This window comes from Pseudophryne corroboree, chromosome 1, assembly GCF_028390025.1.
Source record: "Pseudophryne corroboree isolate aPseCor3 chromosome 1, aPseCor3.hap2, whole genome shotgun sequence".
Lineage (NCBI taxonomy): Eukaryota > Metazoa > Chordata > Amphibia > Anura > Myobatrachidae > Pseudophryne > Pseudophryne corroboree.
In genome coordinates this window covers 136,897,524-136,923,998 of record NC_086444.1, presented here as the reverse complement: position 1 = coordinate 136,923,998, position 26,475 = coordinate 136,897,524, and the positions used below count along the sequence as shown (strand labels likewise).

At 43.4% G+C, this 26,475-nt stretch overlaps 1 protein-coding gene and 1 pseudogene across 2 annotated transcripts in view; one reads left to right on the top strand and one right to left on the bottom strand.

Moving 5' to 3' along the window:
• The window catches only part of CWC27 (CWC27 spliceosome associated cyclophilin), a 643,952-nt gene that overhangs the window by 253,712 nt on the left and 363,765 nt on the right, over nucleotides 1-26,475 (bottom strand). The gene's annotated exons all lie outside the window — the stretch shown is intronic.
• On the top strand, nucleotides 21,254-21,372 carry LOC134943314 (5S ribosomal RNA; annotated as a pseudogene).

Sequence of the window (26,475 nt, the reverse complement as noted above, 5' to 3'; positions counted from 1 at the left end):
CAACGCAGTACGGCGTGAAATGCTGCACATATATAACAAATAGTACAGAGGATCCGGTCGAGGTCATAGACCAAAAGATGGACGATATTCTCCAATTAAAGTGGGAATTTCGCAGGAGACACAATCTCACCCTCGCTGCTGTGGGTAATGAGCTGACTGGTTGGGTGTCATGGTTGAACCCGCGAAATTGGTTCTCTGGTTTAGGAGAATGGGCTCAAGGAGTCATAATGGATGTAGGGAAGTTTCTCCTATGTATCTTAGGTGTTGTCATAACGATTGGCTTGATATTTAGATGCGGTCAGGCTTTAATGAAGTGCAAACGTAGTACCAGGGTAATGAGTCTAAGGAGTGAGGAAATTGTAATTCCAATGGATTTGATTTATGACCCAACTGTAGAAACAATGATGTGATGAAAATGCGATTATACGGTCCGTTTCTTTCACCTGTTTTTCCGGTTTTTCCAAGGTAAAAAGACCCACTTTTGACGAGGAATTTGATGACCCTGTATACAGACAACTGATGGATTAAAGAAGAAGTTTTGACAACCTTATACACAGATATTTGATGAACTATGCCATAGACCCCCAGTTTCCCTAGAAATTTTAAAATTACGCTAGCCCAACACTTTTGTAAGTCTATGGACATTGACAAAGTTTTTTTGCCCACACCTTTTGGCAAAAGCCCAAAGAAGACTGCATTCAACAGACACCGAACAAGACTTCAACCGACAAATGTTCATTAGCCTGACATAGAATACCACGGCATTTACCATAATTGTGTCTTATCTTCATCTCTACAACCTTCAGGTAATTACACACATAGTCGATAGGGAATACCCGCACAGATATCAGCAATCACATATTCCCCCATTCATGTATCATCAACTAAAATGTGCTCCCCCATTTTGTTACAACCACAGCCGAAAAGAGCTCGGTAAAGTTTGACAGCCCATCCACAGACCCGTACCACGGGATAAGAAGGAATTCGAATGTATACTTCGCAATACCTCGAAGCTTGATTTAAAACACGTACGGCACGATGATACATGACCCCCCCCAAACATGGATTCATACACACATGCTTCTGCTATCTCAATAGGTCATACCCTTTTCCTACCTTCTCCTCTCCTCCCCTACCCAATCATAGAAATGTATTTACACTTGACATATATTTTTCTCTTTTTGAAATGTTTTAGGAAGTGGCAGTTATTGTTGACTGCCAAAGGGTGGACTGTCAAAGTCAGAAAAATATCACGCTACACACTGCCATATTTGCACCTCATGCGAGTGCCTGTTGCACGTTCATGAGCCCTGCCGTGCGTGCGCATACTCGCTGTTGCGTGCACCCGCGGGCGCACAGTGTGCGCATTTACGGTAAAGTTTATGTGCGTCTGGCGGGCGACTCGTTCGTAACATATTTTAACTATATAATGTATTTTGTAGATTATGGTCCCTTTGATAGAATCTGAAAGTTTAGTTAAGGTAGCATGTTCATAGACAGAGAGATCCCTCTTTGTTTGATACGAAGGGTCAGACAAGGGTTATACAGTGGTGTTTAGTATCCATCGGAAGAGTATTTAATTAGCAATATTCCGGTGTTGGTTTGAAGCAGATTAATCGCTCGTGCGAATAGTTATGGACATAAGAAGTTTATGTACTTTTACTATTATTTGCACTTACTTATCCATGCGGCGGGAAACCTAGTTTCCCACCCACCTGAGCAGTTGGAAATAGTCACAGCCCACCTGTATGAATCAACCTATGACCTTTTGTTATAATGCGAAGACGAATTCCTGTGTCCAATGAACAATGAGATTGTAGGGACCATTGAATTGTATTGTGTGTGGGGCATAAATAGACAAGCCGATCATATCCAGCTCTCACTCTTCAACGGTTCTCATTGCTGATAATCGGGAGCTGGATATCCTGAGGCGCATGCGATTGTTTCCCTTGAGCGTAAGTTTTCTCCGCAATCATATTGTCTTTATTGGTATTGTGGGCCATATCTCTCTCTCTCTCTCTTCTCCTCTTTCTCTCATTTTCCCTTAAACGTACTTGTATTGTATTGTATTTCCTGTGTAGTTATCTGGTTAGTTAGTCTATGTTATATTGGTAGTGTATGACTTGTATGGTATTATTCTTTTGCAAGTATAACATTCATATAAGGCGTTAGACCCTAAGCCCGGTATTTGTGTATTTCTTATAGTGTTAAGTATTCTCAGAGCGTCGGAGACGCTCGAACAGCTTTAAGTTAATAAGGTTACATTGTGTTGCATCTACACACCACCATTACACAAAGGTTTTTCTGTATAATACATTGTTCATGGTTTACATGTAAAGGTTTAACGTTGTGAGCGTCTGCGCCGCTGGTGATCTCCTCGTGGTCCCGAGCGTCCGCTACGCTATAGCGAACCATAACGTTAGTCAGCAGCCAATAGCGGGCCTGCCTGTGATCTCTTGGCCGTGAGCGAACGTAACGCGTGAGCGTCTCGACTACGGCTAAGCGATTGTTACGCAACGTGCGTACCCTTACGGTACTCCAGACGTCAATAGCGTACAGTGTTCTTAGGCCTCTTAAAGGGTTTTAAGTAAGATAAATATTTAGCTTTATCAACTTGCTATCCAATCACCCTCAGTGCGTAGCCTCAAAGTTATGCTGATTGGGATAGGAGGAGGAATAGCTGCCTAAAATGCAGCAGTGCAGAAGAAGTTCCACTATCCAGTCAAAAAGTCTCAATTATTTCTATCATGGGGTGCAATGTGGTGCGGTGTACAGGGGGGCCCATGCCGCATACATTGCACCCATATTTTGATAAACTTACCTCTCCAGAGTCCAGAGTTGGGAGCTGCAGCCGCAGCCATCGCGGAAAAAAAATGCATCCAAAATGGCCACTGCATTGCGCAGTACGAATTTTGTCTCTGGAACATGGTGCACGCCATGTTTTCAGAGACCTGTGCATGCGCAGTAGACTCTGGCACAATGCCGGAGCCTACCGCACTGTGGAGAGGGCCCCCTCCTCTCTTAAGAAACTCCTCAGATGAACCCTGTATACAGTATTTGATGGCGCTTTTAGCAATATATTGCCTAGCGACTTAACTGCAGAATAAAATGGAATAGATGCTTGCCTTAGGTGGGGTTCAATAACATTTTCAGCAATGCTTTGTTATACAGAATATAAAATGAGTTACCACGAAATCGGATAATAGTAGCGACAGTAAGTACATTATTATCTCACAATAATACCATCAGAAGCTGTTAACGTCTCTAAATCTGATGCAGCTAACAATGATCCACTTTGTGTAATCACAGAATTCTCTGGAAAAAGAGATATGAAGATAAGTCCAACACCTGGTATACTATGTGCAGGCAGGCAGGCACTTCTGAAACACTATTTCACACTTACTGGAATGGCTGTTAAATTGCAGAACGTAATAAAATTGTTGGAAAATGACCACATTTTACTGGAAATTGAATTATGCATTTTTTCTATAGGTCTTGACGTGCATAGAATTCATGCAGAGGCCTACCAAATATCTCACAGTTTTATGTCATATCGTATATGTTATCTTGCTTTGATTCCTGGTATAAATCTTTTCTAAACTGCTTGATTTTTGAATACACAGAAACACAGACGTTAAAAAGAACCCCTGAGTATCATCATGAATAAATTTAGAAATGATAAGGATGTAAAAGAACTTATTCAGATCACTTAAAGGAACCTCATTTTATAACAAGGGGTGAATGACCTATATGTACTAATTATCTATACTTTACTCCGTGCAAAACAAACTCCTCGCTCCACAGTTACATGCCTGCTCAAAGCTTTCTTTTCACTCTAAAGGCGCATACACACAGTGAGATATGGACTATCTCCGATTCTGACACTCTAAAGGCGCATACACACAGTGAGATATGGACCATCTCCGATTCTGACACTCTAAAGGCACATACACACAGTGAGATATGGACCATCTCCGATTCTGACACTCTAAAGGCGCATACACACAGTGAGATATAGACTATCTCCAATTCTGACACTCTAAAGGCACATACACACGGTGAGATATGGACTATCTCCGATTCTGACACTCTAAAGGCACATACACATGGTAAGATATGGACCATCTCCGATTCTGACACTCTAAAGGCACATACACACGGTGAGATATGGACCATCTCCGATTCTGACACTGTAAAGGCACATACACACAGTGAGATATGGACTATCTCCGATTCTGAGTTTGCGATTTCCCCATAATCCCTGGAGCCCTGAACCACCGATATTGACTATCTTTACTTGAGATTTTTACTATACTATGTACTAGATTGTACACAATATAGTCAAGACTGAATTGCCTGCACAGTCTATCTTTCCTTGCGATACCGACCCCACGGGAGCGCGCATTGGTATCACAAGCTGTATACACACAGTGCGATTTGCATATAGTCAAAATTGTAAAGTTACATTGCACCGTGTGTATGCACCTTTACACAACTGGATATACTGTACCAGCGGCTGAGAGCTATTGCAACACATAACATTGTATTAGCATCTAACTAGCTGCATACAAGTCTGATTCAGATGTGGATGCCGCGACTGACTTTTTACATAGCGCAGCTGCGAACTGTCACTGGAATTTGTACGGAGACACCATTCAGTCTGTAATCCACCGCTTTGTGTAGAACGTTGCACTATTGGAGGCACATCAGCGGCGCCATCTGAAATTAGAGCAGCCCTGTTTACTCAGAATGTCCATTGGAATATGACGAAATGGTACCAGTGCAACTGCAAAAAAAAAAAGACGCAGTCACCCCCACATCTAGCTAGCCACTCCCTGTTATTACCCAAAAATGCCCACTGAAATTCCACTTCTCTGCGTCCAATTTCTCACTGCATCCCCTGGCGCATGTGCAGTGCAACTAAAGTTGCATACACACGGTGCGATGTAACCTTACCAATTTGACTATATACTCAAAATCGTAAGGAAAGTTAGTGCAAATCGCACTGTGTGTACACAGCTTGCGACACTCATACGCGCTCCCGTGGGGTCGGTATCGCAAAAGAAAAGATAGACTGTGCAGGCAAGTCAATCTAGACTATATTGGGGTATACTCAATTGATGTTGGATCCTTTCCGACGGAAAGGTTCCGACATCTTGGTATTCAATGAGCAGCCAAATCTGACAGGATTTGTCCGTTCCCGACAATGCCAATCCGGCTTTTTTTTAAACGGGGCTGAAATCTGTCGGATTTGGCCTCGTTTCCTACAAAACACGTGGATCCGCAGCTATTCCACCGATCCACGTGTTTTTCGTCAAGTCGTAATTCCCGACTTGCTGGAAAAACGGCAGGAGGATTGAATATGTTGGAACAAGTTTCCGACCTAAAAAAGTGGGAAACTGCAGTCTTTCCGACAAAACGGCAGTTTCCGACTACAATTTAATACACCCCATTGTGTACAATCTAGTACATAGTATAGTCAAAATTGGCACATAGTCAAAATCTCAAGTAAAGATAGTCAATATCGGTGGTTCAGGGCTCCGAGGAGTTCTGGGGAAATCGCAAAGTCAAAATCAGAGATAGTCCATATCTCACCATGTGTATGGACCTTAAGACTGAAGCATCAGCTGCTTGCGTCCAAAATCTTAGCGGTGTCCATCTCTGAATCATCACAGTGTTGCTAACAACCTGGGGATCTGCTGTGCATGACACAAGCTATGACTAGATCTCAGGGTCAGGATACAACTAACCACCTGCGTTTACAACTTGACTCTTTAACATTTGCTTGTGATGCTGGTCATAAATAATATAATGCTTTCTCCTAATTACCATTAAGGAATATCTCAATCTGCTCCATTTAGATTGCTTTGAGTAAATGTACACTTGTAAGAAGAAACATATTAATGTGGATTCTTCCTTAGTTCTTTGTGGTTAATGTTTTATTAGTTTAAAGATTGTGTATAAATGCTAGAGTTTGCAGAGAATAAATCTATTTTTACGGTTGTTAGACTTGATAGCACTTCAATTATTTTATATTTGTTTACAATAAAGGGGTTCCCATTTTTGTGCTTTACTTGAAGCCAGTCTGATCTGTCTACGCTTATTTTTTATTGCATTAACTGTGTTTTATATCGAGCCTGAGATATACCTGGAACGGTGATAACTAGCACCATGCTATAACAAATTGGTATTAGCTTAGTGTCCCACAGCCCTAATGTGAAACCAGCCTGAGGCCGCTCAGAGTGAGCAGGAGGTGAAGCTGGGCTGCAAAGTATGTGTAGAGGTTTATTTGTTAAGCATTGGCAGGCAGATGTATTAAGCCTGGAGAATAAATAAAGAAGTGATAAGTGGAAGGTGATAACTAACTAGCCAATCATTACGAATTTAAAAAATGACAGTTAACACACCAGCCAATCAGCTCCTATCACCTTGCACTTATCACTGCTTTACCACTTCTCCAGGCTTAATACATCTGCCCCTGGGTTCTAAAACCCAGCGCTTTTAAATTTCACGATCGGATGCACCAGGATTTAGAACCCCACGCTTAATAAATAAACCTCATGTCTCCCCAGTGAAAATAAGCACTTGGATCCATACACCTTGACCGATCGGTGCCAATATTTTAAAGGTGATCAATAAACACTGTTGAGGAACTAAAATGAACCAGCATGCCCAAGGCTACCAGAGCATTCTAGACCAAAACCCATTTGAACATGTAGTTCTACTAGGTTCCAGTATGAATGGTCGACCATGTTAAGGTCGACATTCATTAGGTGGACCACTATTGGTCGACATAGACATGGTCGACGTGGGATAATAGTCGACACATGAAAATGGTCAACATGGATTTTTAACTGTTTTTGGTGTCATTTTTTTCCGTAACATGACCAGGAACCCCAATTAGTGTACCGTGTCCCCTTGCTGCGCTCGGCACAGGTTGCCGTTCCCAATCGTAGTCCACATGGATTGTAAAATATGAAAAATTAAAAAATCCATTAAAAAAGCCATGTCGACCTTTTCATGTGTCGACTTGCCATGTGTCGACCATATGTCAATGTCGACCAATAGTGGTCGACCTGATGACTGTCGACTTTCACATGGTTGACCATCCAAATGGATACCGTTCTACTATGGCCCCTACTGGAAGAAAAATTAAGATTTTACTTACCGGTAAATCTATTTCTCGTAGTCCGTAGTGGATGCTGGGGACTCCGTAAGGACCATGGGGGATAGACGGGCTCCGCAGGAGACATGGGCACTTTAAGAAATAATTTAGATTCTGGTGTGCTCTGGCTCCTCCCTCTATGTCCCTCCTCCAGACCTCAGTTAGAGAAACTGTGCCCGGAAGAGCTGACAGTACAAGGAAAGGATTTTGGGAATCCAGGGTAAGACTCATACCAGCCACACCAATCACACCGTATAACTCGTGATAACTTTACCCAGTTAACAGTATGAACAATCACAGAGCATCAGATAAACTCTGATGCAACTATAACATAACCCTTATTTAAGCAATAACTATATACAAGCATTGCAGAAGAAGTCCGCACTTGGGACGGGCGCCCAGCATCCACTACGGACTACGAGAAATAGATTTACCGGTAAGTAAAATCTTATTTTCTCTAACGTCCTAGTGGATGCTGGGGACTCCGTAAGGACCATGGGGATTATACCAAAGCTCCCAAACGGGCGGGAGAGTGCGGATGACTCTGCAGCACCGAATGAGCAAACACAAGGTCCTCCTCAGCCAGGGTATCAAACTTGTAGAACTTTGCATAGGTGTTTGAACCTGACCAAGTAGCCGCTCGGCAAAGCTGTAATGCCGAGACCCCTCGGGCAGCCGCCCAAGAAGAGCCCACCTTCCTTGTGGAATGGGCCTTAACTGATTTAGGCAGCGGCAACCCAGATGCAGAATGAGCCTGCTGAATCGTGTTACAGATCCAGCGAGCAATAGTTTGCTTTGAAGCAGGCGCCCCAAGCTTGTTGGAAGCATACAGGATAAACAAAGATTCTGTTTTCCTGACCTTAGCCGTTCTGGCTACATAAACCTTCAAAGCCTCGACCACATCCAGTGACTCGGAATCCTCCAAGTCAGTAGTAGCCACAGGCACCACAATAGGTTGGTTTATATGAAAGGATGAAACCACTTTCGGCAGAAATTGTGGGCGGGTCCGCAATTCTGCTCTATCCGCATGGAAAACCAGATAAGGGCTTATATGTGACAAAGCCGCCAATTCTGACACACGCCTAGCCGAAGCCAAGGCTAATAGCATGACCACCTTCCACGTGAGATATTTTACTTCCACCGTTTTGAGTGGTTCAAACCAGTGTGATTTCAGGAAACTCAACACCAAGTTAAGATCCCAAGATGCCACTGGAGGCACAAAAGGGGGGCTGAATATGCAGCACTCCCTTTACAAACGTCTGAACTTCAGGCAGAGAAGCCAGTTCTTTCTGAAAGAAAATGGATAAGGCCGAAATCTGAACCTTAATGGAACCCAATTTAAGGCCCAAAGTCACTCCCGACTGTAGGAAGTGAAGGAAACGGCCCAGCTGGAATTCCTCCGTAGGGGCATTCCTGGCCTCACACCAAGCTACATATTTTCGACATATACGGTGATAATGTTGAGCCGTCACATCCTTCCTAGCCTCTATCAGCGTAGGAATGACCTCATCCGGAATGCCTTTTTCTGCTAGGATCCGGCGTTCAACCGCCATGCCGTCAAATGCAGCCGCGGTAAGTCTTGGAACAGACAGGGCCCCTGTTGCACAAGTCCTGTCTTAGAGGCAGAGGCCACGGGTCCTCTGTGAGCATTCCTTGCAGATCTGGATACCAAGTCCTTCTTGGCCAATCCGGAACAATGAGTATTGTTCTCACTCCTCTTTTTCTTATGATTCTCAGCACCTTGGGTATGAGAGGAAGAGGAGGAAATACATAGACCGACTGGAACACCCACGGTGTCACCAGTGCGTCCACAGCTATCGCCTGAGGGTTTCTTGACCTGGCGCAATATCTCTGCAGCTTTTTGTTGAGGCGGGATGCCATCATGTCCACCTGTGGCAGTTCCCACCGACTTGGAATCTGCGTGAAGACTTCTTGATGAAGTCCTTACTCTCCCGGGTGGAGGTCATGCCTGCTGAGGAAGTCTGCTTCCCAGTTGTCCACTCCCGGAATGAACACTGCTGACAGTGCGCTACGTGATTCACCGCCCAGCGAAGAATTCTGGTGGCTTCTACCATCGCCACCCTGCTCCTTGTGCCGCCTTGGCGGTTTACATGAGCCACTGCGGTGATGTTGTCTGACTGAATCAGAACCGGTTAGTCGCGAAGCAGGGACTCCGCTTGACGTAGGGCGTTGTATATGGCCCTTAGTTCCAGGATGTTGATGTGAAGGCAAGTCTCCTGACTTGACCACAGCCCTTGGAAATTTCTTCCCTGTGTGCCTGCCCCCCACCCTCGGAGGCTTGCATCCGCGGTCACCAGGACCCAGTCCTGAATGCCGAATCTGCGACCTTCGAGAAGGTGAGCACTCTGCAGCCACCACAGGAGAGACACCCTGGCCCTGGGGGATAGGGTGATTAACCGATGCATCTGAAGATGTGATCCGGACCACTTGTCCAGTAAGTCCCATTGGAAGGTCCTCGCATGGAACCTGCCGAACGGAATGGCCTCGTATGATGCCACCATCCTTCCCAGGAGTCGAGTGCAGAGATGCACTGACACCTGTTTTGGTTTTAATAGATTCCTGACCAGTGTCATGAGCTCCTGAGCTCTTTCTATCGGGAGATAAACCCTTTTCTGGTCTGTGTCTAGGATCATGCCTAGGAGAGGCAGATGAGCTGTAGGAACCAACTGCGACTTTGGAATATATAGACTCCAGCCGTGTTGCCTTTACACTTCCAGAGAAAGTGATACGCTGTTCAGCAACTGCTCTCTTGATCTCGCTTTTATGATGAGATCATCCAAGTACGTGATAATAGTGACACCTTGCTTCCGCAGGAGCACCATCAGTTCCGCCATTGCCTTGGTGAATATTCTCGGGGCCATGGAGAGCCCAAATGGCAACGTCTGAAATTGGTAATGACAATCCCGTACTGCAATTCTGAGGTACGCCTGATGAGGTGGATAAATGGGGACATGAAGGTATTCATCCTTTATGTCCAGAGTCACCATAAAATCTCCCCCTTTCAGGCTTGCAATGACCGCTCTTAGCGATTCCATCTTGAACTTGAACCTTTTCAGGTATATGTTCAGGGATTTTAAATTCAATATGGGTCTGACCGAACCGTCTGGTTTCGGGAATACAACATGGTCGAATAATAACCCCCTCCTTGTTGGAGGGGAAACTTGACCACCACCTGTTGAAGATACAATTTGTGAATTGCAGTTAACACTGTTTCCCTCTCGTGGGGGGAAGCCGGCAGGGCCGTCGGTGAGGGGGCATCTCCTCAAAGTCCAGCTTGTATCCCTGAGACACAATATCTATTGCCCAGGGATCTAACAGGGAGTAAACCCACTTGTGGCTGAACTTACGAAGGCGTGCCCCCACCAGGCCTAGCTCCGCCTGTGGAGCCCCAGCGACATGCAGTGGATTTTGTAGAGGCCGGGGAGGACTTCTGTTCCTGGGAACTAGCTGTGTTGTGCAGCTTCTTTCCTCTGCCCCCGCCTCTGGCAAGAAAGGTTGCACCTCGGACTTTCTTGTTTCTTTGTTCGAAAGGCTGCATTTGATAATGTCGTGCTTTCCTAGGCTGTGCAGGAATATAAGGCAAAATAACAGAATTACCAGCTATAGCTGTGGAGACCAGGTCCGAGAACCCTTCTCCACACAATCCTCAGCCTTCCATATGCCTCTTAAGTCGGCATCATCTGTCCATTGCATATTCTACAGGACACGTCAAGCAGAAATCGACATAGCTTTGACTCTAGGACCCAGTAGACTCATGTCTCTTTGGGCATGTTTTATATATATATATATATATATATATCTTAAGACAGCATCTTTAATATATATATCTATCTCTATATATACATATATATATATATATATATATATATATACACACACACATACTAGGATCTCAATCTCTGCTGATAAGGTACCTGTCCACGCTGCCACAGCGCTATAAAACCATGCCGACACAATCGCCGGTCTGAGTAGGGTACCAGAATGTGCACGCTATCTGCAGGATCCCTGAGAATAGCTGTTACGTCAGGGCTACCTTTTGGGAAAACGTGACACCCTAGGGGAAGATTCCCATCGTATCCTGGCCCTAGTGGGGAAAGGTTACTCCCTGAGAATTCTTTGTGGGAACTGCAGTCTCTTGTCTGGAGATTCCCGCTCTTTTTCATCATGAGAGGAGGGAAATTTACCTCAGCTTTCTTCCCCTTAAACATGTGTACCCTTGTGTCAGAGACAGATGAGTCATCAGTGATATGCAAATCATATTTTATTACAATAATCATATATTGAATACTTTCCTGCCATTTTGGCTGTAACTTTGCATTATCGTAGTCGACACTGGAGTCAGACTCCGTGTCGATATCAGTGTCTATTATTTTGGATAGTGATCACTGAGAGACTCTGAAGGTCTCTGCGACATAGGGACAGACATGGGTAGATTTCCTGTCTGTTCGCTAATCTTTTGTGCAATAAATTCACCTTAGCACTTAATTACACATATCCAAACAGGTGTCGGCGTTGTCGACGGAGACACCCTCTCACACACATATTTGCTCCATCTCCTCCTTAGGGGAGCCTTTTACCTCAGACATGTCGACACACACGTACCGACACACCACACACTCCGGGAATGCTCATCTGAAGACAATTCCCCCATAAGGCCCTTTGGAGAGACAGAGAGAGTATGCCAGCACACACCCCAGCGCTATTAACCCAGGAATAACACAGTAACGTAATGTTAACCCAGTAGCTGCTGTTTATATTGATTTTTGCGCCTAATTATGTGCCCCCCCCTCTCTTTTTACCCTCTTCTACCGTGTAACTGCAGGGGAGAGGTTGGGGAGCTTCCTCTCAGCAGTGCTGTGGAGAAAAAACATGGCGCTGGTGAGTGCTGAGGAAGAAGCCCCGCCCCCTCGACGGCGGGCTTCTGTCCCACTTTCATGTACAATTTTTGGCGGGGGCTCATACATATATACAGTGCCCAACTGTATATATGCAAACTTTTTCCAAAGAGGTCTCTAATTGCTGCCCAGGGCGCCCCCCCCTGCGCCCTGCACCCTTACAGTGACCGGATTATGTGGGTGTAGTGTGGGAGCAATGGCGCACAGCTGCAGTGCTGTGCGCTACCTCAGTGAAGACTGGAGTCTTCTGCCGCCGATTTCGAAGTCTTCTTGCTTCTTTCACCCGGCTTCTGTCTTCCGGCTCTGCGAGGGGGACGGCGGCGCGGCTCCGTGATTGGACGACGAGGGTGAGATCCTGTGTACGATCCCTCTGGAGCTAATGGTGTCCAGTAGCCTAAGAAGCAGGACCTATCTGCAGAGAGTAAGGCTGCTTCTCTCCCCTCAGTCCCACGATGCAGGGAGTCTGTTGCCAGCAGAGCTCCCTGAAAATAAAAAAACCTAACAAAATACTTTCTTATAGCAAGCTCAGGAGAGCTCACTAAACAGCACCCAGCTCGTCCGGGCACAGATTCAAACTGAGGTCTGGAGGAGGGACATAGAGGGAGGAGCCAGAGCACACCAGAATCTAAATTCTTTCTTAAAGTGCCCATGTCTCCTGCGGAGCCCGTCTATTCCCCATGGTCCTTACGGAGTCCCCAGCATCCACTAGGACGTTAGAGAAAACTTTATTGTAAAGAAAAGTAAAAAAGGGACACATACATCTGTTACTTATGGGCCCTTCAACTAAAATATTTGGGGGAGATGTATCAAAGTTTGGAGAGAGAGAGAGAGAGAAAGTACCAGCCAATCAGCTTCTAACTGCGATGTTACAGGCTGTGTTTGAAGAAAGACAGGAGCTGGATGGTTGGTTCTGTCTCTCTCCAAGCTTTGATAAATCTCCCCCGGAGAACTAAATGGAGCAAGTCAAACCTTATGTAATATACTTTACGCATAATCAATATTACAGTATTTTATATTATGCATACGATGAATACCTATTACTATATACATTGTGTCATCTATAAAAAAAACAACCCATAACTGTTTATTACAAATATTTTAAAGTCAAACGAAAGTCTCAATGATTACCAATGGAATACGGGATAATGGTTGTATAGTTTACTACTGGTTGTACATTAACATAAAAAAAAAGTCACACAGGGTGATGCCTTACTCTAGATATTTCCAGAATGCCAGATGAGCCAATAAAACAAGACTATGGGGCTGTATTTCATAGCAACCAACCAACCAACCAACCAGATGTCAGCTTTTAGCAATTTTTGTAGCGGGAATAAAGAAAGCGAACATCTGGTTGTCGTGGGTTAAAGCACGTCATTGCTCTTTATTGTAGGCTATTAAATCATCCCCTATGCTGAGAACAGGTGACTCAACTATACCAATGGGGAGAGGTAACAGGTGTGACACTTGTTTCTTATATGCTGCTTAAAAGTTGGGATGCACAAATGCATACATGTCAAACAATGTTCACAGGAGCCTCATACAGTATATACACCCAACGTAGGAAAGTTTGTATAACATCATGCAACGGTTTTTCTTTCAAATATGCACAACCCATATATCATATATGTTGGCTTGCAGTACTACAGCATAGGTGCGTGCTCAGTTATTTCTTTCCAGGTTTAGGTTAGTCTCTTGCCGGCAAAGGATTTTTAAAGAGGAAAATCTGCAAATTATATACATTATGAAGTGTCATGATGGTGTAGTATTTTAATAGCCAGTAAGTCCACACTCACATCCAGGAATATAATCTTGCTAGGGATGACTGCCCAACGACGCATACTGTAGGTGCTCCAAAAGCATACTGTCAAAAAAGGGGTGCACTCACCAGACTTATGATACAAAAGCAGGGTTCATTCTCAACAGTGCCATGTTCCTGTCCCTCTACTAGTGCATTATTATCTTGACTACTACTGCTGACTGATTGTTCCGCTGCAGATACATTGACAAAGGTACCGGAGTGGGACCGAAACGTTGGTTCTTTTTGTACGTGGTGCATTCGGTTATAATTTTTTTGTCTTAATTTTTTACACACACACACACACACACACACACACACACACACACACACACACACACACACACACACACAGTATATATACATATATACACAGTGCCTTGCTAAAGTATTCACCCCCCCCCCCCCCCCCAATGCATTGTTCATGTTTTGTTGCCTCACAACCTGGAATTTAAATGGATTATTTGAAGGTTTGCATCATTTCATTCACAGAACTTGCCTACAACTTTGAAGATTTTTTTCTTCTTTTTTTTATTGTGAAGCAAACAACAAATAGGACAAAATAACAGAAAACTTCAGCGTGCAAAGTCAGTACTTTGTAGAGCCACCTTTTGCGGCAATTACAGCTGCAAGTCGCTTTGGCTAAGTCTCTATGAGCTTGGCAAATCTTGCCACTGGGATTTATGCCCATTCCTGAAGGCAAAACTGCTCCAGCTCGTTTATGTTGGATGGTTTCCGCTTGTGAACAGCAATCTCCAAGTCTGACCACAGATTCTCAATTGGATTGAGTTCTGGGCTTTGACTAGGCCACTCCAAAGGTTTCCCCTTAAACCACTCGAGTATTGCTTTAACAGTATGCTTCGGGTCATTGTCCTGCTGGAAGGTGAACCTCCGTCCCAGTCTCAAATCACAGGCAGACTGAAACAGGTTTTGCGCAAGAATATCCCTGTATTTAGCACCATACATCTTTCCCTTGACTCAAAACAGTTTCCCAGTCCCTGCTGCTGAAAAACATCCCCACAGCATGATGCTGCCACCACCATGTTTCACTGTGGTGTTCTTGGGGTGATGAGATGTGTTGGGTTTGCACCAGATATAGCGTTTTCCTTGGTGGCCGAAAAGTTACATTTTAGTCTCATCTGACCAGAGCACCTTCCTCCATACATTTGGGGAGTCATCCACATGCCTTTTAGCAAACTCAAAATGTGCCTTCTTATTTTTAACACTAAGTAATGGCTTTTCTCTGGCCACTCTTCCATAAAGCCCAGCTCTATGGAGTGTACGGCTTATTGTGGTCACATGCACTGATACACCAATCTCTGCTGTGGAACTCCTTCAGGGTTACCTTTGGTCTCTGTGCTGCCTCTTTGATTAATGCCCTCCTTGCCTTCTGTGAGTTTTGATGGCCGGCCCTCTCTTGGCAGGTTTGTTCTGGTACCCTGTTCTTTCCATTTGAAGATGATGCATTTGACAATGCTCCGGGGGGGATCAACAAAGATTTGGATATTTTTTTTAAAACCCAACTCTGACTTGTACTTCTCAACAACTTTGTCCCTGACTTGTTTGGAGAGCTCCTTGGTCTTCATGATGTGATGCATCTTGCTTAGTAGTGTTGTAACCTTTGGGGCCTTTTAGAAAAGGTGCGTTTACACTGACAGATCACGTGACACTTAGATTGCACACAGGTGGACTTAATTTCACTAATTATGTGACTTCTGAAGGTAATTGGTTGCACCAGACCTTTTGAGGGGATTTATAGCAAAGGGGGTGAATACATATGCACATGCCAATTTTCATATTTTTATTTATAAAAATCATTATTCTATATACATTTTTCTCATTTCACTTCACCAACGTAGACTATTTTGTGCAGATCCATCACATAAATTTCAGATTAAAAAAAATTAAATTACAGGTTGTAATGTAACAAAATAGGTAAAAAGCCAAGGGAGGTGAATACTTAAGCAATGCTGCGACACTCTCGAGACTTGCAGGTTCAGTCATATGGATCGGATACAGGTTCACATCATCTTAGCAGGACAAGCCAGAGTCAGTCCGAATACAGTTAAATGTATTAGATATACAGTGTGTGTGTGCGTGTGTATTTATATATATATATATATATATATATATATACATACATACACCATGTGATCACACTTAATATTGCCAAGTTGTCAACTGCCAGGTACATCATAGCATACATAGAAACATAGAATTTGACGGCAGATAAGAACCACTTGGCCCATCTAGTCTGCCCCTTTTTTATTTTATCCTTTAGGCAATCTCAACCCTTTTTTAACCTTAATTCTTTGTAAGGATATTCATATGCCTGTCCCAAGCATGTTTAAATTGCCCTACAGTCTTAGCCTCTACCATCTCTGATGGGAGGCTATTCCACTTATCCACTACCCTTTCTGTGAAGTAATTTTTCCTTAAATTTCCCCTGAACCTCCCCCCCTCCAGTCTCAATGTATGCCCTCGAGTTCTAATACTTCTTTTCCTTTGAAGAATGTTTCCCTCCTGAACTTTGTTAAGACCCTTGATATATTTGAAAGTTTCTATCATGTCCCCCCTTTCCCTTCTCTCCTCCAAACTATACATGTTAAGATCTTTTAGCCTTTCCGGGTAAGTTTTGTGATGTAGGCCATGCACCATTTTAGTTGCCCTTCTTTGTACACTCTCTAATGTATTTATATCCTTCTGGAGATAGGGTCTCCAGAACTGGACACAGTATTCCAGATGGGGCCGTACCAATGACTGACCTATACAGTGGCATTATCACTTTTTTCCTGCTACTGATTCCTCTCCCTATGCAACCAAGCATCTGACTTGCCTTTCTCATTGCTTTGTTGCATTGCTTTCCTGCCTTCAAGTCACTTGAAATAGTGACTCCTAAATCTCTTTCCTCCTCAGTAGTTTCCATTATAGTACCCTTGATACTATATTTAGCCTTCGGGTTTTTGAGACCCAAGTGCATGATTTTGCATTTTTTAGCATTAAACTGTAGTTGCCACGTTCCTGACCATTTCTCAAGCCTACCTAGGTCATTAATCATTTGTTTTACCCCTCCCGGTGTGTCTACCCTGTTGCATATCTTTGTATCATCTGCAAAAAGGCATATCTTCCCTTCAATACCATCTGCAATGTCACCAACAAAGATATTAAAGAGAACTGGACCAAGTACAGATCCCTGGGGTACTCCACTGGTAACATTTCCCTCCATAGATTGCACTCCATTAACTACGACTGTCTGTTTCCTATCCGGCAACCAGGTTCTTAACCATTTAACTGATTTATAATCCACCCCCAGGCTTTCACGTTTATTTAGCAGTCTGCGATGTGGGACAGTGTCAAATGCCTTAATAAAGTCTAGATATGCTACATCTACAGCTCCCCCTTGATCTATTATTTTCGTCACAGAGTCAAAAAAGTCAATAAGATTTGTTTGGCATGATCTCCCACCAGTAAATCCATGCTGTTTTGGATCCTGTAAGTTGTTTGATTTAAGATATTCCACTACTCTTTCTTTTAATAGTTTTTTCCATTACTTTCCCTACAACTGATGTAAGGCTTACTGGTCTGTAGTTACTTGCTTCTTCCTTGCTTCCACTTTTGTGCAGTGGAACTACATTTGCTCTTTTCCAGTCCTCTGGAATAGCACCTGTATTTAGTGACTGGTTAAATAATTCAGTCAAAGGTGTAACCAGCACATCTTTTAGCTCTTTGAGTATCCTTGGGTGTATCCCATCTGGTCCCATTGATTTATCCACTTTTAGTTTTGAAAGTTCTGTTAGGACCTTCTCCTCTGTAAATGTATTTTCATCTACCTTATTTTATGAATGTCCTTGCAACTTAACTGTGGCCCCATCCCTTCTTCTGTAGTAAATACTGAGCAAAAATAATTATTTAGGTGATCTGCTACTGCCTTGTCTCCCTACACCAAATGCTCACTCTCTGTCTTAAGTCTTATTATTCCTCCATTTGATTTTCTCCTTTCACTTATATATTTAAAAAAAGTTTTGCCCCCTTTATCTACTGACTGGGCTATTTTCTCCTCAGCTTCTGCCTTTGCACATCTGATCACTTTCTTAGCATCCTTCCGTCTGTTTAGATACACCTCTTTGTCGTTATTATTTTGAGTCTGTTTGTATTTCCTAAAAGCCATCTTTTTTGCTTTCAGACTAGTTGATACTTCTTTTGTGAACCACACTGGCTTCCTTTTCCTGATGCTTTTCCTAACCATTTTGATACAAAGGTCTGTTGCACTTAGTATTGCACTTTTCAGTTTTTTCCACCTCTCCTGCACTCCTTCCAAGTTCCTCCAGTCTGCCAATGAATCACTTAAACATCTCCCCATTTTTGCAAAGTCAGCATTTCTAAAATCCAACACCTTTGTTTTTGTGTGACAGGAGTTGGATCCTGTCTTTATACTAAACCATACTGCTTGATGATCACTGGATCCCAGGTGCTCACCCACATATATATCATATATATACATATATATACAGTACATGTATACACACACATTATTTGTATGTAAGTGTGTTTATATATATATATATATATATATATATATATTCGCTCACAAACATAAATACAGACACTTAGCCTGCATATAATCTGGCCAGGATGCCCAAAAAGTCACTAATATCATCTGTATCTCACAATAAAATCTACCCTCTGAACGATCAGTCTATATGTTATTGCCAGTAATAAAATACTACTGAGACCAGTAAATATCAGTATAATTACAAAGAACTTTTCAGATGACACTATACAATTATGAAATTCCAGAACTTTATACATAAGACAATGCAGCATGGAATATTTTTTGCTTGCTTATAAAAATGTGTTCAAGTATTTCTGGGGTTTATGAAATTCATTTCTTTTTATGTACCATATGTGTAGAAATACCAAGGAAATCTCAGGTCACTTGAGGATAACAATTCAACAGGAATGCGTATGTTATCATAGCATTTTGTTGATCCTGATGCACTTGCAGAAATATTATTCGGAGCGTTGAAGGTTTCTGAAACTCTAGCATGCAAATTCTGCTAATTTAATTTGTTAGAATTTAACGACTTGCTGAGTGAAGACACTCGGGAAGTCATTAAGTGTTAAATGTAAAGATACTTCAGCTTGTAAGCCCCAAGTAATTGAGATCGGAAATTCTAAAGTAACTCAAAGTAAGGGATTACCTCTATGAAAACCCAATGGATCAGTAAAATTAGTGCAGCTGGTTGATAATTGAACAACACAAAGAACATGGGGGGTGATTCAGACCTGATCGTAGATGTGCTAAATTTAGCACATCTACGATCAGCTTCCCTGACATGCGGAGGGACGCCCAGCACAGGGCTAGTCCACCCCGCATGTCAAGCCCTCCCTTCCCGCAGAAGTAAAAAAGCATCGCACAGCGGCGATGGCTTTTGTACTTCCGGAGTAGCTCCCTACTACCACGGGTCGCAGCGGCTGCGTGTGATGTCACGCAGCTGCCATGGTCTGCCCCCCCAGCGGTCCGGGCACGCCTACGTTGCCCGGCCCGCGCCCCCCTAAACGGCGGCTAAACACCACCGGCCCGCCCTCTCCCACCTCTGCCTGTCAATCAGGCACATGCGATCGCTGGGCTACGACAGCCGTCGGCTGTCTGGAATGCGCCGGCGCACTGCGGCGCCGGCACATGCGCAGTTCAGATCGGAACGATCAGGTCTGAATTAGCCCCCATGGTCCTCTAGAGTACTACTTGGTCCTAAGCTTGACTTTTGAGTAGAAATGTAGGTCATTTCCTGACAAGGGGGAAGACGTATCAAATCTGGGAGAGAGATTGCTTAGCACTTTATCTCTCTCCGAGGTTTAATAGATCTACACCCAGTAGAGAAACTGGGTGTGACATTATTACTCCGGTTAGCTTTAGCACAAACTAGTTCAATAGGAGTCAATCGCGGTTACAGTAAGAACTGCGAAAGAATGAAAACTATACATTATGGTAAGAACTTACCGTTGGTAATGGTATTTCTCCTAAGTCCACAGGTTCCACAAGATAATATTGGAATATGATGAAGCGACAGCGGATTTGCACCAATTGGTCAAAGCTTTTCGGCCTCCCAGCATGCAACGGGCCCATCAATATATCCCCCGCCTCTTGGCTCAGTCAAATCAGTTGTATTCCAAAGCTCAAGGCAGGAGCATCATAGATAGCCCTAATCAGGCGAGAAGAACACACATTCACACCCTTTCCATACCAGAAGGAAGAGGTTAGTGAGTAAAAGGATCCTCAAATTAGGTGCGTCAGAGTGGGATCCCTGTGGAACCTGCAGACTTAAGAGAAATACCGTTATGAACTGTAAGTTCTTACCATAACGTATATTTCTCCGGCAGGGTCCAAAGGTTATCCACAGGATAACATTGGGATGTTCCAAAGCATTTTAGTGGTGGGGACGCTCCTGATTGAACAGAAGAATCCTTTGTCCGAATTCAGCGTCCTGAGAGGCAAAGGTATCAACGGCATAATGTCTAATGACTGTGTTAATGGAAGACCATGTGGATGCCTTACATATTTGTTCTGCTGAAGCACCACGTTGTGCTGCCCATGATGGATCTACCTTACGAGTAGAGTGAGCAGAGACATTAACCGGAACAGGGAGATCAGCTTGAGAATATGCTTCTGAAATCGTCATCCGAAGCCACCTCACCAGTGTCTGCTTATCAGCAGGCCATCCTCTCTTGTGAAATCCGTAGAGAATGAAGAGAGAATCTGTCTTTCTGATGGCACTGGTATGATCCACGTAGATCCTTAAGGCACGGACCGCGTCCAGTGATGCATCTCCCGCAGAAAGATCTGGTACCTGGTAAACCGGGATTACAATTTCTTTGTTAAGGTGGAATTTAGACACCACCTTGTAAAGATACCCAGGTCTAGTTCCGAGAACTGCTCTATCTGGATAAAAATCCCAAATGTGAACAAATATCTATTAGAATACTGTGTGCTTTTTCACCGCACTGAATCATTTGTATCCAATATTGGGGATTAATCCCTGTTAGAATATTGTGTGCTTTTTCACCGCACTGAATCATTCATATCCAGTATTGGGGATTAATCCCTGTTAGACTATCATATCTTTTGTGTGTTCCTCATTGCACTGAATTTTATGTATCTAGTATTGGGGATCAATCCCTGTTAGACTATCATATCTATTTACTTTACATCATTGCCTGATTTCCCTTGTTCTCAGTATTATAGCAATCAGCACAAATGGGGCTCAATGCTCTGTTCTTATACCAACAACAATTCAGGCATTTATGAGGTGTTTAATTTAAGTGATTTGTATGAGTACCCGCACACTGGAATTGACCGCACAGACTGGAGATTCACCCACCTACGGTCAAACCACACTGAGTATGCCCAATCTCGTCTGATCTTGGAAGCCATACACTGCAGGGCCTGGTCAGTACCCGGTTGGGAGACCACCAGGGAATACTAGGTACCGTAGGTATTTTACTCTCCAGCCAATTGTGTCCTTTCAGTTTTCTGTGCAGATCCAGGTATCCAATCTCTACTCTCATTTAATTATGATAGTCTGACAGGCCACAACTGAACCTAATGGAGTTACCTTATTCCCAAAAAAATTCTCTCAATTAAGGAAATTTCTAGGCCATTAAGGGAATAAACATAATTTCGCTCACCTAATTCATATCGCCAGAAATTGCAGCAATTATGCTTTGAATAATAATTTATCTATATTTGCCTTCTCCCTCTCCTTTTAAGTATATCTCATAAAAGTTAAGTATTAATATATTCATACATTCATATCTCATCATATTATAATTTTTTCATAGGTGTGCCCTGGAAAAGATATATAGCTGCCTTTGTCTTTTTGCTCTTATAAAAGACCACACCCCCTGGCGGAGATAAGCTGCCATTACCACCATAATCTTGGTAAATACTCTGTGGCTTGGGGCTAATCCAAAAGGTAGGGCCTGGAACTGAAAATGCTGTTGGAGGATAGCGAACCTGAGATAGCACTGATGGGACAGTGCTACAGGAACATGTAGGTAAGCATCCTGTATATCCAGGGATACCATATAATCCCCTGGCTCCATGGCCAAAATGATGGAATGTAAAGTCTCCATATGAAACCGAGGTACCCAGATGTACTTGTTCAGCACTTTGAGATTGAGAATTGGCCGAAATGACCCATTTGGTTTCTGAACTAGAAACAGGTTGGAGTAAAAACCCTGTCCTCGTTGCGAAGGAGGAACTGGAATGACTACTCGTGACTGAAGCAATTTCTGAACAGCCTCTTGCAAAGCCCTGGCCTTCGTCTCTACCCGAGATGGGCTGGTACAAAAAAACCTTAGAGAAGGGTGCTTCTTGAAGGCAAAAGCATAACCTAGAGATATAGCTTGGTGATATCATTCAGGTGCTTGAAAGGGAGGGGTATTTCTAAGCAAGAAAATAGGCATTTTGTTTCCTCCAGCACACTGAATGATAACAGTAACTAGATGTAAATCCCACATAATAATAGAATTCAGAGATCTTCGTTACATATATTTGCACAAATGTATGGTTAAGCCCCAAAGCCGCATCAAGGCATCTCTGTATATTTGGGGTCCTGAGCGCTATATCTAGGTGCAGGGTGTGGCACCCCAAAACACCAGCATAAGCCAGAAAGCCCATGGTAGCATACCAGTGAAAAAACTATTGTGTTAATAAATTAATGTTAGGAAGCCGAAGCTATGAAGAAGGTGATACAAAAATGAAATGTAATTAAAATGGAGAAATAGTGTAAAAGAAATTAGTGTGTGAAAAGTGTTAATAGAATGTAAAGGTATGCCACACTTAAGCCATCCAGCTCAGCCAGTCCAGAGGCACCACACCTCACACCTCCATTACCCCAATCTGGGTCTATGATTAACCTAGAGATATCGCTTCCTGCACCCAGGCATCTGTTGTAGACTGCTGCCAGATCTGTGCAAACTGAAGAAGTCGGCCCCCCACCCTGGGATCCCCCAAGTGGAGGCCCGCACCATCAGGTTGATGGCTTATTATCTGTTTTACCAATCGGTCCTCTGGTAAGACTGAAAAGCATTGGGCTACCAGACTTGTTGTATTGGGACTGCCTGCCATCACTTTTTCCTTTAGCTTTTCTTTGAGACCGAAAGGGCCAAAAAGCCGGAACTTTAGGTTTGAAATTGTATGTGGAAGGAAACTTTACCTTCTTGGAGTCTGCTTCTGACTCCAAAATATCTGTAAATTCTTTACCAAAAAGATCTCCAGAAACAGGCAAAGTTTCCAAAACGTTCTTAGATTCTGAATCAGCTTTCCACATACGCAGCCAAACTGCTCTGCAAGCAGCGATTGTTGTGGAGGCAATAGTACCCATATCCAAAGCTGCTTCTTCCAAGAACACTACAGCCTGTTTTATATGTGCTATATGGGATTTTTGCTCTCTAGATGCTATTGAAAAATCCCCCTCCAATGCATCAGCCCAGGTAGCCACTGCCTTTGCCATCCAAGCTGAAACCATGGCTGGCCTTATGACTGCCCCAGACAGGAAAAAAATGTTTTGTTTTTTTCTAATCATCCACTCTCCTGTCCGTGACATCATTTAATGATGTTGAAGGCAAAGGTAATGTAGATTTTTGCAGTAATCGAGTCACTAGGGGAATCTACTTTAGGAGCCACCTCCCCTTTTAAACAATCCCCAGCTGGAAGAGGATAATTGGAATTCCATTTCTTAGGAATTCTAAACTTCTTATTGGGTGTAGCACAAGCCTCTTCCATTATTTCCGTCAGCTGATCTGACCCTGGAAACTTAGTCTTAACTGTTATGGGACATTTAAACACAGGTGTCTTGGTTTTTAACACAGGCTCTGCTGAATCCTCTAAGGATAGAATGGCTTTCATTGCTTTAATTAACTCAGCTATATCCACTGAGCTGAGACCTTCCTCCTCCTCTTCATATGCCGAAGTAGAATTTATTGAGCTTTCATCCTCCGATGAATCCTCATCTGAAACATGTGTAGCCTGTGAGGATGAAGATTTACTTACCACAGCCCGTTTCTTTTGAGAGGCTGTAAGGGTTAATCGTGTAACCTATCCCTGGTAAAAGAGCTGGAAGAATTATCCGTTCAGCTATACTGGATAATGTCTGTGCAAACATAGCCCAAGGTGGATCAACCTGCACCTGAACCTGCCTTGTATTTTTCAAGAGACCCTGGTGAAAGCTAAAACAATTTGCACACAAACCATCCCGAACCAGATCCTGAGAGGTTAACACAGCTTTGCAAGACAAGCATATGAGTGTTGGTGTTGCTGTGAGTCTATCTTCCTCACCCTTGCCGCTCTTAGACATAATAAATAATCAACACTTCCACAGTGTACTACACAATTTGTGACTGTACTCACTTTAAGCTTTTTAAAGTGACCTACAATCCGACCCTACAAATGCACCAGCTTTGAGGCTCGGAATAGAAAAAATCCTGACAGAATTATAGTAAAGTCAGTAATCACACTAGCAGTCAGTCACATGTTTATACATTAGTATAATAAGCGATATGAGCACATCATCAACTACAACTACATTTCAAGTATGTAGGAGAACATATTACTGAATCATGTTTAACAGATCTACCGTATTCAGATGCATAGCAAAAGAAACAACAGTAATAGTATACAGACTCACATGCAATAGGCACTTATCTAACTATTCGTACTCAAAAAGGTAGATAGGGACTTAGTGCTGTAATACCCGTACTCAATAGAGTGGGATACAGGAAGACTCACCTCGCTTCCAGGACTGATCAATACGTTTGTGAACGCTGAGTGGATCCAGACGCTACTATTATTATTTATTTATTTATTAACAGTTTCTTATATAGCGCAGCAAATTTCGTTGCACTTTGCAATTGGAAATAACAATGGTATAACAAACTGGGTGATAACAAACAGTCATAGAGGTAGGAAGGCCTTGCTCACAAGCTTACAATCTATAGGGAAATAGGCATGTACACACAAGGAAAGGTGCTAATCTATTGAATAGTTGTTCGCGAGATTGCAAAGGTTCTTGGTGGGCTGTATATGGTCATACAGCAATGATGAACCGGGTTCGAGAGGAAGGGAAAGTACTAGTGTACACTGCCGCTCCATGAACCTATAGTGAATACAGACGCTCAGTAAACACAGACACATCCGTCACACAGCTGCCTATGCTGCGACTCGTCCCCTTTGTGTACAGCGTCTGAGACGGAAGCGGGAAACAGTTCATGGCGGGAGACTCGGAGGAAACTGGTCATGAACTGGGGGGAGGGGCGACCAGGAGAGTGTCTGACTCCCCACTGCTGACATCAACCCTAGGGATCACGGCCTCATACTATTCCTGGAGCCTCTGATCCCTAAGGCCTAGCGCTGGTGCACCCGAGGTGGCAACCACGTCAGCAACTGTTTGGTAGTCTCTTCCCAAAACAGTGCGGCTGTGTCCGCATTCCCCTTCTGAGTGGTACCGATGCCTTACCTTCTCCCCAAGCTCCGGCCACAGCCTGGTAACGTCTGCTGGACCTGCTAGTATATCCGACACAGACGACCGCCGAAACAGCACTGTACTCGTGGGGAAGCGTTGTCGCAACCCTGCGGAGATCTGTTGGAGAGACTCTTTCTAAGGTACGTATAAGATGGTTTTTAGAAAGATCACTCAAGAAAAAATAGTAAGACTATAAAAATAAAATAAGAAAGCTTAGGGCTGCTAGAAACCAGCAGCCCTCTGTCCATGGCCAAACAAAAAACTGATTTGCCTGAGCCAAGAGGCGGGGATATGTGGACGGGCTCGCTGCATGCTGGGAGGTCGAAAAGCTTTGACCAATTGGTGCAAATCCGCTGTCGCTTCTTCATATCTCAATGTAATCCTGTGGATAACCTGTGGACCCTGCCGAATAAGTAATGACTTTCGTGCTCTCCTGGTTAATTTCCTACCTCTCTAAACACTCCTCCAGTCTCTCTACTTTCAGTTCACCCTTACCCCTGCTCCATCTTTTCTCAGCTCTCTGATCATCTTTTTTTTTCTATTCTAGGTAACCACTACTATACTTCCATCTCAAGTCATCCAAATCTACTTCCTCGCCTAACAACTCATGTGTCCAACTGCCTTACTGTCATCTCCTAATGAATGTCCCAATGCTGCCCAAAGCTCAAACATTTCCAAAATGGAGATCATCAACGTCCTTCTTCCTAGTGTCTTCGTCAAAAATATTATAAGGTCATGCCCTTCACTCATCCTGAATGTTATCAAAAGCCTTAGGCATGGTCTCATTATCTCCTACCTTGACTACAGCAACCTCCTGCTATCTGGCTTTACACGACTCATATTTTGCCTGTACAATCCATTCTATATGCCACAACAAAGCGGATTTTCCTCTTCTGCAAGTGTCAACATTGCTTCCCAATTAAGTTAAGAATCAAATTCAAGCTGTTCACATTTACCTGTAACAAAATGCTCCCTTTCCAATGTCTGACTTCATCATTACATACTTTCTCACTCGCCCTCTTAAATCATACTCTGATCTGTACCTCACCTCCAATCCGATAGCCAACTCTCATACGC